The 18,301-nt window shown below is 40.6% G+C and overlaps 2 long non-coding RNA genes across 2 annotated transcripts; both read left to right on the top strand.

Annotated features, from left to right (window-relative positions):
* The first annotated feature begins 1,172 nt into the window (after positions 1-1,172).
* Positions 1,173-3,626, top strand: LOC141633571 (uncharacterized). The gene is made up of 3 exons (XR_012538372.1): positions 1,173-1,257; positions 2,369-2,578; positions 3,575-3,626. It is a non-coding gene; the product is annotated as an uncharacterized LOC141633571 (long non-coding RNA).
* A 3,923-nt stretch (positions 3,627-7,549) lies between these two features.
* Positions 7,550-8,950, top strand: LOC141633572 (uncharacterized). The gene is made up of 2 exons (XR_012538373.1): positions 7,550-8,035; positions 8,281-8,950. It is a non-coding gene; the product is annotated as an uncharacterized LOC141633572 (long non-coding RNA).
* Positions 8,951-18,301: the final 9,351 nt, after the last annotated feature.

The following is an 18,301-nucleotide window of genomic DNA, read 5'->3' on the forward strand; positions in this document are numbered from 1 at the left end:
CCTAATTGAGCCCGGAGGTATGCAATTACTTGGCCCTACATTTCTGCTACACCTTCATTTAATTTTGTTTTTTGGGTGTTCTACTTGATTCGTGTAATTCTCCAACATGTTTTTCTATTATATTGATGACGGCGACGACGATGCAGACAAGACGATTATGATTAGGATGATGATGGAGCTATGGTAATTCGTCATTTTTCTTGCTCAGCACTTTTTATGACCAAATAATGGAATTAGGGTTTTGCTTTCCCCTGATCATCAGTTAATCACCAAGTTCCCCGTTGAATTCTATGGTTTATAGTTTGATTTCTCTGTATCTACTTTGAACATGTTTATTTCGTTTCCTTCGTTTCCAGCTAAGTCATGAATCCAATATTTTTATGCGGCATTCAAATTTATTTGGTTTCCTCTAATAGTATTCACCTGCTTATTATTATTGCTTATTATTATTGTCTTCTACTAATTGGGCATGTTTGTTTGATTAGGTTAATGTTCAAATACCGAGAAATTCATTAAAGTTGTCACACCTTGCTCAATCCATCAAGGATTTCTTTGTTTTTAAGTTGCTTTTTTTTGTAGAATGGTTCTTAATTCTAGATTTGAAAGTGTGGTCCGTAAGATAAAATGGTTTGGTGGGTAGGTTTGGTTTAGCTTATTCTGGTGTTGTATGGTAGTTTGTGTTTTTTTTTTATTTGTATCACTTGAATTGAGTTCTGGGTTATCGGAAAACCAACGGTAAACAAATGAACCGAGGGAATAATATTCAATCTTAGTAATACTCATACCATACCGTTTCACTCAACTTGTCCCTATATGATCGTTTATAGAGATCAGCGGACACTTTCAATCGACATGCACACATTTTAAATTAAGTTATTAAACAGTATTACTCGTAAACCAAAATGTCTTTCTTGAACAAAGTGGAAAAACATGGTGGCTAGAAGAGGATAAATGTGTCCAAATTTATTATTTTAGGTTGCATTAGGATGAGTCTATTTCGTAAGACTATCCCCAAAACAGCTCATAATATATTACTTCCTTGATTAAAGGTTGCTATATTGGTCGTAGGGTGGCCAAATATCTTACATTTATCCCTCCTTATATTTTCGCTTATTCAAATTGGATGAATTCTTTGGTGGCTCCATATCTTACCTTTCTATTATTCCCTCCAGAGGTTACGGTTGACGCTGAGGGAGGCGGAAGTTGGCATAGAGTTCAGGTTATAGATCATGGCATTTAGCATTTAGGCTGCCTCAGGTGTGTAACTATTTCATCATTGCCAGTTGATGATTAAACAATAGCCTTTGGGACTCTTCCGATCTCAACTCTCAGTCTTCCTGCTTATTTTCAATCTTTTCTGGGTATTAAGTACGCCCTCTATCCCGTTCATTTGTTTACCTTTAATTAGAATACCCATCACAAACGAGATGGTAGATTTTTGGCATATAGAGAAACTGGGGTTGTTAAACAAGATGCAAACTTTAATATTAGTATTGTTCATGGTTTTGGTGGTAACAAAGATATGAGCTTTTTAGCACCTCAAGTATATGATCTCAAAACCCGCCTCGTTTTGGTTTTTTATTTGGGGTTTTACCGTTAATGATTTGATGCTCGATTGTATGTTTGTTGAATGATTGAATTCTTGGTTGTTATTCTGATTGAGTATAAATTCTTTTTTAAGACGGTTGTAAGCTTGAAACGAATCTAAAGCAACTCATGTAGCTGGTTAGTAATGAGCATTGATTAGTATTAGAGGTATGTTTTGGAATTTGTTTCAACTTAAGACGGTCTTAAGAGAGATTTGTAAGCATGAACAAGATCTAAAGAAACCCATGTAGTCGATTAGTAATGAGCATTGATTAGTGTTGTAGGTATGTTTTTGGATCCGTTAAGATGGTCTTAAAAGAGATTTATTACCGATTGAATGCTTGAAAATGGGAGCTGGGTAAGCTTTGCTGCAATTGGAAGTGAGATTACGTGTGATGATTGCAAGTTTTGAATATTTAGAGGGAGAAAAGAATGATGAAGTGGATTAGAAGAGAGGAATGTGTTATCGTCCAGGAGTACTTTTTGAGTATATCATATTTGTGAGATTTATTTGTTATAGATTCGGAGATCGGAATTGAGAACGAAATTGAATGTATCATTTAAGTAGCATGATTCTCTTTTGTTAATGTGGTTATCAAGAACTATTGTTGAAGCAATTGGTCCCCCACCCAAAAGATGTTTGGTTTTTGAACTAAGGTTTGTGATGTATCCTGTATAGTAGATTAGCAGCTGGTATTGCAGTATCATACTGAACTTATGTTTTTATTCGAGTCTTTGCTTGAGATAAAATCAGCTTGATTTACAATGATAAAGTTTTCAGGAAGTAATTGACAGGCTGAAGATTTAAATGATTCTGTATGATAGAGCGGGCTATGGGGAAAGTGATCCATACCCCAAAAAAGTCGCTAAAGAGTGAAGCATTAGATATTGAGCTACTCGCAGATCAATTTGAATTACGGCCCAAGTTCTATGTGATTGGAGTATCTTTGGGGTCATATCCTACTTGGAGTTGTCTCCAGTATATAGACAGGTAATAATTGCTATTAACTTTTTTGTTTGAATCGGTCATTTAAGGTCATTTCTGTTCCCTAATTGCAAATCATTAAACTGTCAAAGTCAGAGTGATTGTAATTATGACATAGTTCAAAACAGATAATCTAAGAAGAAACATTAACAATTCTAATTTTTCTTTGTTTCTAAGGGAAAAGAAACTTACATAATAGTCATCACAAAGCATCCCTTTGGATGGCAGTGAGTAGTAGTGAATTAGATTGAAATTAGAATAAGGGAATGGGTTAGAGGAAAATGAGTGTTGAAGAGTAAAAGAAGGAAAGTAAGTATATGGCAGTAGATGTTGAGAGTTTTTTAGGAAAGTTGCTCTAGGTAGATGTGAGGTTTTTTGGTCACCACAAGTAACATTGAGTGCCCCTTACATGTGCACTAAAATGCAAAAATAAAGGGTTTGTTGCAACTTGTAGCCTAAAGGATAGGAAAATAGTAAACTAACAGATTTATTTCAATAGGCTGAATCGGTCCCGACACACCAACCCCAGACGTAGGCTACAAGCAATCATTCGGGGTAGTAGGATAACACATTCCGTTTAGTGAAAATGTGCCATTTTTTGCTTTCTGGCTCATCTGGAGTTGCCATTTCTAAATATTTTGCCAAAATTAAATGGGGGCAATTCTACATTTGTCTTTCCTATAATTTCGATTAGCGAAAAAAATAGATCATTTCTTCGAGTTAACTATTTGCCATAATGTTGAGAACAGTCAAATCTCAAATAATTATTTCAGCCTTAACTTGAATGATAAGTGAAAAAAAATCCCCGATTCTTGTGTTAGGGCGGAGTCTAATAAAGATGACAGTATGTCTATAAAAATGAAACACATTTTCGTGATGAGGTTAGTAGGGTATGGGATTATGGGGTAGAGTTAACTCTGCTGTCCTGATACTCACAAATCTGTTCTTTTAATATTGACTTGTTTTTGTTTTTTTAATGTAATGAACTTCTCAATTATGCAGTTCGAGACTTTGGAAGATGTAACTTAAGCTCTTGAGAGGACAAACATGAGGACAGTGCTGGCGATTTACTTCTATATCAATAAATGGAATTCGTAAATAGCTTCTTTTGGCTCTCAATTTGCCAAGCAACTTATTATCGATTGTCAAATTTGCAGCGCGATAGGGTTATCTCAGTTGGATATGTTCTTCGCATAAATGACAAAAGAGATGAATGAGAATGTAGCCCTTATAAGCAATTTCCATGTTTTTGCTGAAGGTTTCTTTAGGGTCTTTTCGATCTGAACCTCTCACCAACATTTTCTAAAAATAATACAGAGTATGTGTTAAGTCAGTGCCAATAACCATTAATGACGAATATGATGTTGATATTGGTGGTTGTTTAGGGTTTCCGCCAGTGCCATTAGATGCATACGAAGTGAGAAGACACAAGGGGTGTAAATTTAATCAGTGTACAAGTGTTGGCAAGATAAGAATGGTAACCAAGGAAGGTTCAGAAAATCCTCTTACTGAATTTGAAAGTGAACTGGTATCTCATTGTAGCTGTCAAATAGCTTACGGACTTATGGTTAGCTTAGGTTTTGGTTGGAAAATAGAACTTTTGATTTTATATCTCCATTGGGTGATGGTCAAGGCCTCAAGCTTTTCAATGTGCGTTTTCTTATTTAATCAGAGTACTCTCAATTCTCATTTAAACAATTGTAAATTTTGATTAGGAGTTTCTCTTCTCTCGCACTTTGCTGTGTTTTTAAATTGAAATCATTTCTGCATTCTTTGTTTCTATTGCGTGTGCCACATTGCAACAATTTAGCTGCATTTCAATTTGGAAACAACACCACACTGTCCTCTAATACAGTAATATCTCTAATTTTAAACTTTGCTCTTGAGAGACAACTATATCTCTAATTTTCATATTTAGGGCACACTGAGGGCCAACATAAGTTCGTATATGCGCCAACATAAGTTTTTATAACTTTGCGCAAGTAGATTTTTAACTTTGCTCTTGAGTACTTTAGGGTTTTTGAATCACTAATGTTCAAGGCGATGCATGTTTATGCCACCTTCGTTAATGTATTCTAGGCTTTTTAGGTCACTAATGTAACTATTTTTTCGTTCCATGCTAGGAGTTTGTCCGCGTGTATCACGGCTAAGGTCATCCTCTACATCAAGTTGTTTGATTGGGGTGTTTATTTATTGGGCTCACCATTGAACATCCCAATAAACCTAATTTCTCCTATGCGAGTATTATCTATATGTAACTTTTGATTTATGTCGTCGCTTCTTTATTGTGTGTGCTATTAACTGCTCTGATATTTGGCTTGTAAGGCTTTTGGAACTTGGCCTTTACAAATGGGTATAGGGTGATAATAATCGTGTGGGTTCTAAGAAGTTGTTGGTTTTGTACTTATGTATGTCTTTGGGATTTATTTTGGGCTGATCTGTTTATAATTCCTTTGCTTGCTGTTTTAGGTATGCTTGGTCTACGTCTAGAACTATCACTCGCTCATCATTCAGGTGTGGTACTCCACTATATCAAGATTCATGCCATTTGCTATGTAAATTTACTTGGGCGTAATTTCAACTTATTAATTTCGGAAAAATTAGGTGACTTCTGGTAGTTTTGATCTGATTATTTTTTAGCTGATCCATTTTCGAATGGGTCAACACTGTGTCCAACAGAGTTCCGGACAATAACAATTTAGTTCGTCTCAATTGCAATATAGGTCTGTTCTCGTATAATCCTGCTTAGGTCTTATTCGTTCTCGCGTCAAGTCAGTCTTCCCAAGTTTCCTTGCATCTATTGTGCTTCTAGGTGTTATAACTCTAAGCCCCCGCTAAAGTAGCTTAACGGTGATGTTATGGGAAGGGCTTGAGCTAAAATTCTATTCGTGTCGAAGAGATTTCCAAATTTAGAATGTGAAAGTATAAAGCCATCAACATCATTGTTCACCGTGCCAGACAATTCTCACATTTAGTTTAGTATATCTATCTATATCCATTAGAAAACAAGGACTTTTACACTATTCCGAATATAGCTTTTGTGTGCCTCTCACGTGATGTGAAACACATCCCCTTTACTCTGTGTTTTTTCCTTTCTTATTACTTCTCTTGTACTTTGTACCAGCTTCGAGTTCTGAACTACAGAAGGGAAAAGCGGTCAAACTTGGACAACCATTGCCGGGATGTTCTTTACCGAACTTCAGAGTGAGTTACAGTGTATGTGAAGCATGGATTCTTGGGGCGCCAATTTTACGAGTTTGGTCCTTCTCTACTGCGAATAAGAAGGCTTGAGTGTCATAATGGTTGGATGGCAGTGAACGGAATGTGGGGAAGGTATACGAAAGTGTATTAGGAATTGAAGTTAACGAGATCACTAAAATTCCTATATGCATAAACCCGGGGGAGGATGAACTGATATGCCATTATTCCAGGGATGGGGTTGTACTCGGTGAAGACGGGTTATGCTTTCATTCGATGGTGGATGAGCCGTGAAGAAGCCTCAAGAAGCAGTAGCAGAAAAAACCCCATCAGGAATGCTATTTAGGAGATTGAAACCCCACTTTAGGTCATATCTTTGCTGTGGGGTGCCTGTTTGTTGCTGTAACACTCTTCCTTGTAGCGCAACTTTACAAAAGGAGAGTACAAGATTTTAATCCTACCTACAGCCGATGCAATTTGACAATTGAGCCGGGGGTACATGTTCTAATTTAATGTTTATTTTTACCAAAAGAGTCTGGGAGTCTGGCCAATGACACAGATGAAGAATGGAGTCGAGGTAATCTGGAGACAAAGGATGTGAGGGACTTCAGTAAAAAGTTTATGGTGTTTTGGGCAATGTGAAATGATAAGAATACGGTAAAGCTTGGCGGAGTTGTAGGTGAACCATATGTTGTTCTGAGAAATGCAATAAAATATTGGAACAATTATTTGGAACTGGAGTATAGTCCAGGCACTGGACTACTTAAGTAGCTCATATAATGACAAGGGATGTGGTATGGAGGGTTGTGGTGCGGGATCACTTGGGATATGTAGGGGGCACAACATTTGAGCACGAAAGACATCAGTGGTGCACTGTTATTAGGGAGGTAAAAGCTGCGGTGTTGGGTCTGATAGTGGCGGGGCAGATGGAGGTTCGTTCAGTCATTCCAGAATCCGACTTCGATCAATTGATCCGAATGCTTGAAGCACAAGGTACCCTTCCCAACTACACGGGAAATGTTAGTGAAGGAAATGTTTGAATTAGGAGCGCATTTTTGAATCAATACGTTTCACTTTAACGTTGTATAGTGTTAACCGGACACTACTACTAATGCTCTGCATTACGAATTTCATCTTTCTCCAAATAACCATTTATAGTTTCAGTATGGAGTATTGTTTTTGGAAAAGCACAAATTAGAGAAATAAAATTATTCGAGCATACATGTATATTTATTGTACATTTGTACGCGTATTAGTTTTAAAAGACAAAAGTCAATGAATAAAACAAAACTTGGTGAAAGTTGACAGAAGCAGTTGTGGAGGTCCTTAAAGCTACACGATTAAATTTGAGATCCTTGAAACTACACTATTGCAAACGTTAGCTCTTTATTATTGTGTTTACGCTACGTTATAGGTCCGGTTGTTGAGCCACGTTCGTTCATATGACAATGCTGCTGATGTGTTTTGCTAAACTATGTTGTATTGTAGGTATTTTACAATACCATGCATTCTTTTGTCTGCACCATTGTAGTGTTAGCAGTATAGTACTTGCCGTCTTCAATACGGATTTTGGGGAATGTGAATCGCAATATCCATTTCCGTAACTATGCTTACTAATGAGGTCACCTACACGATTAACCAAATTGGGGCAGCGCGGTGCAACGACTAATATTATTAAAAGATAAACTACCCACAAATTATTAAAAGACAAACTACCCACAAACCATCTTGACACGTAGGAAAACTCATCTACACAAACTGCCACATCATAGAAATGTCATCTACACATACTGCATAATGTCCAGTGTTTGAATACTCCCTTGATTAAATGAATGTTTCAGTTTTCTACCTCTTCCCCTTCTCTTGATTCTTCAATGCTCTCCATATTCCTCTATACTATCCGAATATATACCGGCACACATGGAAGCCCATGTATATTACCACAACCAACAAGAACTCCCGAGACCCAAATTGTATCAAACCACCGCCATTACCCAGCGGCTACTCCGAAGCCCTCCAAGAGTTGCCCACAACATCCAACGTCACTACCGAACCGGGAATGTCTTCTTTCCCAAAACGCATCCCTCGCTTTCAATTTAAATTAACGCCTTTATTCAATTAATCATTTTTGCAAATTTTAATTGTGATCTCCTCTTGATTTCATTCACATGGAGATGATGTATGATTTATCATCTACAACTACGCAGTGCGAGAAAGGGAAATATAATGTACATTGAAGGTTGTATTGGTGGATTTGTGCTACAGGTAATTTCGCTTCTACATTCAGTAATAAGATGAATTATTTTTAATTTCGCTTGATGTTCTGCTCTTTCGAGAAGCCGATAGCCTACCCCAGGTATTATATTCGTTCTAAGTCGTATGGTCCAAAGCGAGCGACCAACTCTTATGTTTTTCAGTGATCACATCTGTTCGGACTTGCTCTTTGTCGATTAATTACCCCTTCTGATTTATTCATTGACTAGTCCATTTTAACATTGCAATGACTGCAGGACTGTAAACACATAGGCTTCTATTTGCTCCAAACTAGCGTCAAAGGTCGCTTTGTGTGAAAATGACCGAAGATCGGTCATGGAAATAAGACTCAAACTAAGTACAGCTGTCGGTTTAAGCTAAGAGGTTCTTGCTGATATTCGAACATTGTTACTCAAAAGTCAAAAATAGCGGAATGCAACTGGACCTTCATTAAATTTAAATGGGGCTGTGGAATCAAATATACAGGACCTATTGGTGTTTAGATGACTGATATGCTTTTAACTAGGGTATGAAATTGTAGAAACTCTCAAGGCACTGAATCTTTCCGGGAAGCGAAAGAAACGATGGCCATTGTCTATATCCTTTGCCTATTCTTTTTCCCACCATTGCCTTCATACTTCATCTTTACGCATTTCGAACGGAGCCAAACACTTGCTATTATTCGCCTTTGGTATATGATTAAATGAAGCATAATTTCTAGATAAATCGTGACCGCTCGAAGACTATAAAGCTGCTGCCAGCTCGAGGAAAAAAATACACAATTGTCGAAGTTGTCTGCACGAAAAATTTACCACTCCCTACCACACGACGCTGAATGCTACATTTACGCATCGACACCCAAACGTTAAGTGGTCAATCTTTTTGTACCTAAGGCAGGTGCAGTTAATATCAAAGCAGTGTTTGGGTTAACTTGATGTTGTTCAAACTCATGTTAATTGGTCGTCCTTGCTTTGTTACGCCTTTTGTATGTTGTGCCCTAGAGCCTATATTTAGTCGTCGTTCATCATACATTAAAGCTAGCCAATTCCTGCTTGCATCTACTTATTTGTGTAACTATGATATGACCAGAAGCTCGGGAATAATGGCACACATGGACCTCATGAATCAAGTGAAGAGAAATAATGACATATACAAAAGCCTAATCAAAATAAATAGGTGCCTAAGAAATCAATTGGTCTCCCTTGTGACGGGTTACCATTTGTGGCGGATATTTTGTGAGTTAAAATGGTAACAAAATGGGTTAGTGGAGAAAGGGGACCACATGAATAGTATTGCAGAGAGAGAAAAAGTGGGTACTTTGTGAGGTAAAATAGTATCCGTCACTCAAGAGTGACGGATATGTGCCGTAACAAACAAGAATTTGTGCTAAGAAATTATATACTAGCACAAAGGCGGAGGAGAAGTGACATTTACCGAACGGAGGTTTACCCCTTATTCACTCTACGACCACCAGGCCACCCATACATGGTATCTGAACACATAAACAACCTACTTACCAACCATTTCTTCATTTGGTTAGATATTTACTTCATTTCTAACTTTCATCTCCGCTAACGCCTCTATGCTTTTCATATTCCCCCATTTATTGAATCGGTTACATTTATTCAACCTTTCTTCTTCCTCCTAATGAATGTCAAAAACATTATATTATTGATTACATGAAGTATATAACCTCTTTATTCCCGATTTAATCTTTCTCCCATCTCTCTAGCTCGATTTTATTTCTAAATTTTATTCCATTTTGTAATTATTGTATTTGAGTTTAGCCATGTGTAAGGAATTAAGGATATGTTCCAATTTTCATTATCCCTACTTTGTATGTTGCTGAGAACGGAGTACATATGTGAAGAAATGTGTTATGTGTAGTGTAGATGTCATATGGGTGAACTTAGGAAGTTACATTTGTTTTTGGGTTTACATATTTCTTTGGTAATAAATTAAATTTCATTTATAGGATTATGATTTATCATGTCTGAAGGATTGGTTGTATTGTTGTACTCCACTGCTCCGAAAGTCACTACTTTAATCCTTTTACTTATTACTTTATTATTAGATCTCAATGATACTTATGAGTTCCCATATCATCAGTTATAAATTTGTGTTAATGGTTGAAACCCTTGATTAGGGTTGAGATATTATTAGCAATATATATGCAAAGGATACAACCGTATTAGCTACGAATTAGGAGATCTACTTACCTAGGTTAGAGGATACAATCTAACTACTTTAGGAGAGAAATAAGGCTAAAATATTTACTAGTTGACTATAGAATATTTACTAGCTAACACGCCCCCGCAGTTGGAGCGGGAGGGGACCGAACACTCAAACTGGAGCAAAACCGTTGGAAGAGATGCTGTGGAAGTCCTTTAGTAAAGATATCAGCGTATTGATACTCGGCAGGGATGTGAAGGACACGGACTTCTCCAAGTTTGACTTTGTCACGGACGAAATGAATATGTAGCTCGACATGTTTAGTCCGTTGGTGCTGGACCGGGTTGCCGGATAGATAAACTGCAGAAATGTTATCACAAAATACAATAGTGGATCGGTGTAATGTCACATGTAACTCGAGAAGCAAATTCCGAATCCAACTGGTCTCGACAACGGCGTTGGCGACGCCACGGTACTCAGCCTCAGCACTAGATAGTGAGACGGTTGCTTGGCGCTTCGAGGACCAAGAGATAAGGTTGTCACCCATGAACACGCAATACCCAGAAGTAGAACGGCGAGAATCGGGACACCCTCCCCAATCAGCATCGGAGTAGGCCGTGAGGTTAGGGGATCGAGAAGGGCGAATTGTAATGCCGTGATGGGCCGTTCCTTGCAAATACCGAATAATCCGCTTAAGAAAATGGAGATGAGAGGCACGCGGATCATGCATGAATAGACACACCTGTTGAACGGCATACGAGATATCGGGCCTGGTAAATGTGAGATATTGAAGTGCCCCGGCCAAGCTGTGATATAAAGAAGGATCCTCAACAGACGGACCAGAGTCCGCACTAAGCTTAGAACCGGGATCAACGGGAGTGGTACTGGGTTTGCACGAGGTCATTTGGGCTCCTTTAATGATGTCACGAGCGTACTGTTCTTGTGATAAAAATAGACCATCTTTGGAGCGGGTAACTTTGATACCGAGAAAATGATGGAGAGTGCCAAGGTCCGTCATAGCGAATTCTCGAGACAAGCTAGCAATGATGGATCGAATAAGAGCACTACTCGACGCGGTAAGCACAATATCATCCACATAGAGAAGTAAGTAGGCTGTAGAGGTAGCAGTTTTATAAATAAAGAGCGACGGGTCACATGTACTGCTAGTGAAGCCTTGAGACAAAATAAACTTAGCAAATCGATGATACCAAGCCCGGGGTGCTTGCTTTAACCCATATAGAGATTTTCGAAGCTTACACACATGATAAGGGGCAGATGGATCAACAAACCAAGGTGGTTGATGCATGTACACTGTCTCTTCCAAGTCACCATGTAAAAAGGCATTTTTGACATCAAGCTGGTGAATCGGCCAGGACCTGGAGACTGCTAAGCTGAGGACGGTATGAATCGTCGTTGGTTTAACAACCGGGCTAAAAGTTTCATCACAATCAATACCGACCTGTTATGTCTTACCATTAACGACAAGGCGCGCTTTATAGCGCTGTAATGAGCCATCTGCATGAAATTTATGACGATACAACCAATGGCAGCGAATAATAGAAGCATCAGTAGGTTTAGGGACTAAGTCCCATGTATGATTGTCCTTTAATGCGGTAAATTCGTCGGTCATAGCACGTTCTCAGTTAGGGTCGTCAAGGGCACATTTGGGTGATTTGGGGAGGCGTGAGATATTACATGTGGTGAGGGCTTTGGGTTTGAAAATACCATGCATAGCGCGGGTCGACATGGTATGTGTGGGGATTGGGGGTCTTCGTGGGGGTGGTGGAGGGGGAGTAGGTGGTGTTGGGGTGGCGGAAGCTGGTGTGGGAGGTGAAGGAGGTGTCGGGGGGGAGTGGTCAGGTGGGGTTGGTGGTGTTGGTGGGGCAGGGAAGGGTTGTTCGTGGAGGGTAGCAGTAGGGGTGTTTGGAGTGGGTGAGGGTGGGTCGGGTATGTCGAGTATGGGTTGAGGAATGGTGTGGGCTGGTGTTGTGGGTTGGGCCATCGTGGGGGTTGGGCTGGGTTGGTGAAAGTCGGGGAGGAGGAGAGGGTTAAGGTAGTCAGTAGTCGGGTCTAGGAAGGTGTAGTTGTGGGGTGTCGGTTTGGAGGTGTCCGCAAAGGGAAAGATCGTTTCTGCAAAAGTGACATGACGAGAGATGTAGACACGACCTGATGACATATCAAGACAGCGATAGCCGCGTTGATTTGGAGGGTACCCAAGAAAGACACACCGTAGAGAGCGAGGGGCTAGTTTATGTGGGCGAGTAGCGGAGATGTTGGGGTAACACTCGCATCCGAAGACGCGGAGATGGTCGTAGGAGGGGTGTTTGAGATAGAGGACTACGGTGGAGGTTCGAAATTAGAGGGTGGAGGTAGGAAGAATATTGTGGAGGTGGGTGGCGGTATGGAGAGCATCGACCCATAAATTTGGAGGTAAGGACGCGTTTTGTAGAAGGACAAGGACCATGTCATTGAGGCGGCGTATCATACGCTCCAACTTACCATTTTGTGGGGAGGTTTGGGGACAAGAAAAACGGAACACTAAGCCGTGATTTTGGGAAAATTTTGTGAAGGAATTGTTGTCGAACTCACGACCCATATCGCATTGGAAAGATTTTATTTTTGTGTGGAATTGGGTCGAAACAAAGCTGGAAAATTGTTGGAATTTATCAAATACTTGGGATTTATATCTCAGTGGATAAGCCCATACAAATTGTGAAAAATTGTCAATTAAGACCATATAATATTTAAAGCCAGTCTTACTTAAAATTGGTGATGTCCAAAGATCACAATGAATAATATCAAATGGAGCCAAAGTTTGTGAAGTTGAATCAAAAAAGGGAAGACGTTTGTGTTTACTAATTTGACACGACGGGCTTAAACTAGAAGTATGAGTCTTATTACATGAAATATGACGCTGAGAATTTAAAAGACTTAAAACAGATGACCCGGGGTGACCAAGACGAGAATGCCAAACATCTTGACCATGAATGAGGAGAGGTTGAGGCGACTTGGGCAGACACGAGGATGGGTCATTAGACACAGGATAGAGGTCGCCGTCACTGTCACTCCGCATAATCAGTTTCCCAGTCGGAATATCCTTCACAGAAAAACCAAACGGGTCAAATTCCACGCTAACATTATTGTCTTTGGTAAATTGTCGGACGGATATCAAGTTTTTAATAATGTTAGGTGTATGGAGAATATGGCGTAGGTGTAGAGTCCGGGAATGGGTATTAAGTGTGGAAGTGCCGGATCCTAAAACTGGTATGCTATTTCCATTTCCAACATAAATTGAACGAATTTGACTCGTATTAAGAGGATTAGCAATCATACCTGGGTCGGAAGTCAGATGAGAGGAAGCTCCCGTGTCCATAAACCATGGGTCAGCCTGATGTTGAACCGACAAGGCTTGGAAGGCCTGACTTAAATCGGTTGGTTGAGGGGCCTCGGATTCCATGACATAAGCTTGGCCTTGTTGACGATATTGTTTGTTCCTGGAAAAATTAGCAGGAGGCCGAGAAGGGGGTGGGGCAGGCCATGACGCCCATCCAGGGTAGGTGGGGTACAGACAGGGGGGTGGAGTCCACGATGGAGGCCAGGAGGGAGGTGGATGTAACACCCCCATACTCCAAGTGCCTTACCAAGACCACTCAGGTATGAGGATGCTACCATCTCGGTTACCCGAGGCATGATATTCATAAGACAATAATGAAACAACTTAAATAATATAACCTTAGTGAAAAGTACAACTGAAACCAAATCCCAAAATACGGGTACAAGTTCTTAAAACCAAGCATCTCTTGAAATCTTTGAAATGTCATAAAACTAAAAGACTACGGCGGAAGACTTCTATCGTCGGACGGTGGCAACTCCCGCTATCCCAACTCAACTCAAACCGCTCAATTCTCCGCTCACCATCCCGAATAGATCACCGCAGTTCACAAAAACAACAACCGGGTCGGTACTAATCACACAACTCAATATATATCAACGATAAGATAAACAGATGACTTAATCACACACACAACCACACCAATTCCAACAATCTCAATCACCATCGTCCATCCCTTTGGACCCGACCACGCCGATGGGGGACCGCAGCCGTAACCACCAAATCCCCGCTCCTCATAATGAGCGATAACCCTATCCATTAATGTGCACATCCCCTTCCGTGGCAGGTTCCACGAAGAGCGAAACTAGGGCGTGAAGCCACTCCCGCAAGTGACCCCACTCAACCGAGGACACGCCTCGAGAACCAGAGATAAACAATCACAATCAACAAACCGTCACAATACAATTACTATATTATTCAATCAACCACAACACATCAACAATCATCCCATTATGGGACTAATACTGAGTAGGAAATTCTACCTGGAAAGCACACTATCAGACGGTCTCTACAGCTGTATCAAAAAGCTTCTTCTACGAAACCTCCTCCTATCATACAACATACAAATGCTACCAAATCACAAACTACTCAAAAACCCCCAAATCCCTAGATTAGGATTTAACCAACTTAAAGGAAAGACAACAAAAAGGGTACATAGATCTTACCCTTGACGCAAGGATCTCAACGGTATAACAAACGATGAAAACCGACCTTCCAAACTCCGGGATTTGCTAACAATGCGATTAAGATGATGAACGTACTTGCTTTCTCTCTTTGACAGAAAATTAGGTTTTGCAAAAGTGTTTAGCATGATGACGGAAAAGGTTATATATCTTAATCGCATAATTAACAAAACCCGAGAAAAACTCCCGTCAAATGGCTACTCGATCGAGTACCCAAGGTACTCGATCGAGTACTCGATCGAGTACCCTAGTTACTCGATCGAGTACCAACAGTCGAGAAACTATTTTAAGACGCAACTCTCCCTTACTCGACAGAGTAAGGCCTACTCGATAGAGTACCCAAAAACTCATAAATACGGAGTATTACAGTCTTCCCTCCTTAAAAAGAACTTCGTCCCCGAAGTTCAAACCACTACTAAACAAAGGTACCCCCTCAACACTTCCGACTCAACATCCAAAACAAAACTCAACATAAAACATGTTACTAACCCAACTCATCCCGACAAACATACCGACACAACATACAAAAAGGGTATAAAACTCTTAAAAACTCTTCGCGATCATCTCCTACCCCCCTAAAAGAAACAAGGTTACGTCTCCGTAACCATACATACCTGATCAAAAAGAAAAGGGTAACGCTCTTTCATAGCTTCCTCTGGCTCCCATGTAGCTTCCTCAGTCTCGTGGTTAGACCAAAGGATCTTAAGTAAAACTGTCTCACCACTCCTAGTATTCCTAACCTTTCGGTCACGAATCTGCTTAGGCACCTCAAGATATGATAAGGACTCATCAAGCTCTAAGTTCTCTGCCTCTAACACATGTGACGGATCACTCACATACTTCTGCAGCTGCGATACATGAAACACATTATGCACTCTCTCTAGCGCAGCTGGTAAAGCCAGACGATATGCAACTTCCCCAACTCGCTCTAAGATCTCATAAGGTCCAATAAACTTCTGACTTAACTTGCCTTTCTTCCCAAATCTCATAACCCCACGCATAGGAGACACTTTCAAAAGAACCTTGTCCCCAACTTGAAACTCTATGTCCCGGCGATGTAGATCTGCATAACTCTTTTGCCTATCATTTGCTCTCATCCGTTCCCTGATCATCTTAATCTGTTCCACCATCTCATGCACCATCTCTGGTCCTAAAACCACTGCCTCAGCACTATCGTCCCAACAAATCGGATTCCTACATCTCCTCCCATACAAAGCCTCAAACGGTGTCATACCAATACTAGTGTGATAGCTGTTATTATAATAAAATTCTATCAAGTCCAACCTCTGTTCCCAGCTACCACCAAAGTCCATCACACAAGCTCGCAACATATCTTCAAGAGTCTTGATTGTTCTCTCAGTCTCCCCGTCTGTCGCGCAGGATGAAATCTTTGTACTCATCTTCAAAGTTGTTCCCAACGATTCTGCAACTCCTTCTAAAACCTTGATATAAATCTCGCATCTCGTCGGACACTATGTCGTAGGGACTCCATGTAACTTAAGCACGTTCTTTCGATAGGCCATAGCCAATTGTGCTTTAGTCCATGTATCTTTCATTGGAACAAAGTGAGTGACTTGGTCGTCGATCCACTATTACCCAAATCATGTTGTTACCTTGTTGACTCTTTGGCAAACCCACGATAAAATCCATGGAAATGGATTCCCACTTCCAATCAGTGCCGTTAAAGAGTGAATCTTACCTTTGTGGTCGTTTGTTCCCCTTAACTCTACGGCATGTCAAACAACGGGCCACAAACTCGGTTGTCTCTTTCTTCATTCCAGGCCACCAAAACGTATTCTTTAAATCCTTATACAACTTATCTCCACCTGGATGAACTGAATATGGTGTGCAATGCGCCTCTGTCATGATAGTTTTTTTCAACTCCTCATCATTAGGAACACACCACCTACCGTCAAACCTCAAACTACCATTTGTGTGAATGGAGAACCGAGACACTATCCCTTTCTCTACTCCAGCTCTCCACTCCACTATCTTAGGATCCAACGCCTGCTTACCTCGAATGTCATCATAAAACTCAAGTCGCCTTTGTCGGATCACCCATGGCATCTCCTTTCGCATCATATGTATCCCAAACCTCGCTACCTCATCTCTCGGCCTCATCAAAAGATAAATTTGTACACGAGAGAATGTACACTCTTCCTACTCAAAGCATCAGCAACTACATTGGCCTTCCCTTCATGGTAGATAATTTCCATGTCATAATCGCCAATCAGCTCCATCCACCTCCTATGTCTCATGTTCAACTCCTTTTGAGTGAAAATATACTTGAGACTCTTGTGATCAGAAAATACCTTAAAGATTGCTCCATAAAGGTAATGTCTCCATATCTTGAGAGCAAACACCACTGCACCCAACTCCAGATCATGAGTAGGGTAGTTCTCCTCATAAGGCTTCAATTGCCTAGAAGCATAGGCAATCACTTTACCGTTCTGCATCAACACACATCCCAACCCATTCTTTGAGACATCTGTATAAACTTCAAAGTTCTCGATCCCTTCAGGCAATGCTAAGATAGGAGCTGTGGTCAAACGCTCCTTTAATGTTTGGAACGCCGTCTCACAACTCTCATCCCAACGAAACCTATTCTCTTTCCTCGTCAACATTGTCATAGGTCTAGCTATCTTGGAGAAATCTTTCACGAACCGTCTGTAGTACCCAGCTAAACCCAGAAAACTCCTGATCTCAGCAACATTCTTTGGTGCTTCCCACTTTGTCACTGCCTCAATCTTCGCCGGATCCACAGCTACTCCCTCCTTAGAGATTACATGCCCCAGAAAAGCAACTTTCTCTAACCAGAACTCACACTTGGACAGCTTAGCATACAACTCATGCTCCCTCAAAGTTTGCAACACGATCCTCAGATGCTCCTCATGCTCCTCCTTAGTCTTAGAGTAGACTAAGATGTCATCGATAAATACCACCACAAACTTGTCCAAAACTGTTTGAAGATTACATTCATCAAATCCATAAACACAGTAGGTGCATTAGGTAACCCAAACGGCATCACTACATACTCATAATGGCCATACCTCGACGTGAAAGTTGTCTTTGGTATGTCCACCTCTCTAATCTTCACCGATGGTACTGACCTCAAATCAATCTTGGAAAAGACCGATGCACCACTCAAGCTGATCAAACGGGTCATCTATCATTGGCAAAGGATACTTGTTCTTCACCGTCACTCGGTTCAGCTCCCTGTAATCTATGCACAACCTCAAACTCCCATCCTTCTTCTTCACGAAAAGAACTGGTGCTCCCCAGGTCCCTGTAATCTATGCACAACCTCAAACTCCCATCCTTCTTCTTCACGAAAAGAACTGGTGCTCCCCACGGCGATACACTAGGTCTAATGTATCCCTTCTCTATCAGATCATCCAACTGTTTCCTAAGCTCTTCCATCTCCTTAGGACCCATACGGTACGGTGCCTTAGAGATTGGCCCGAGTCCCTGGTTCCAACTCTCTTTGTGAAATCTATCTCTCTTCTCGGCAACCGGAATCTCCTCTGGAAA

This window comes from Silene latifolia, chromosome Y, assembly GCF_048544455.1.
Source record: "Silene latifolia isolate original U9 population chromosome Y, ASM4854445v1, whole genome shotgun sequence".
NCBI classification, from domain to species: domain Eukaryota; kingdom Viridiplantae; phylum Streptophyta; class Magnoliopsida; order Caryophyllales; family Caryophyllaceae; genus Silene; species Silene latifolia.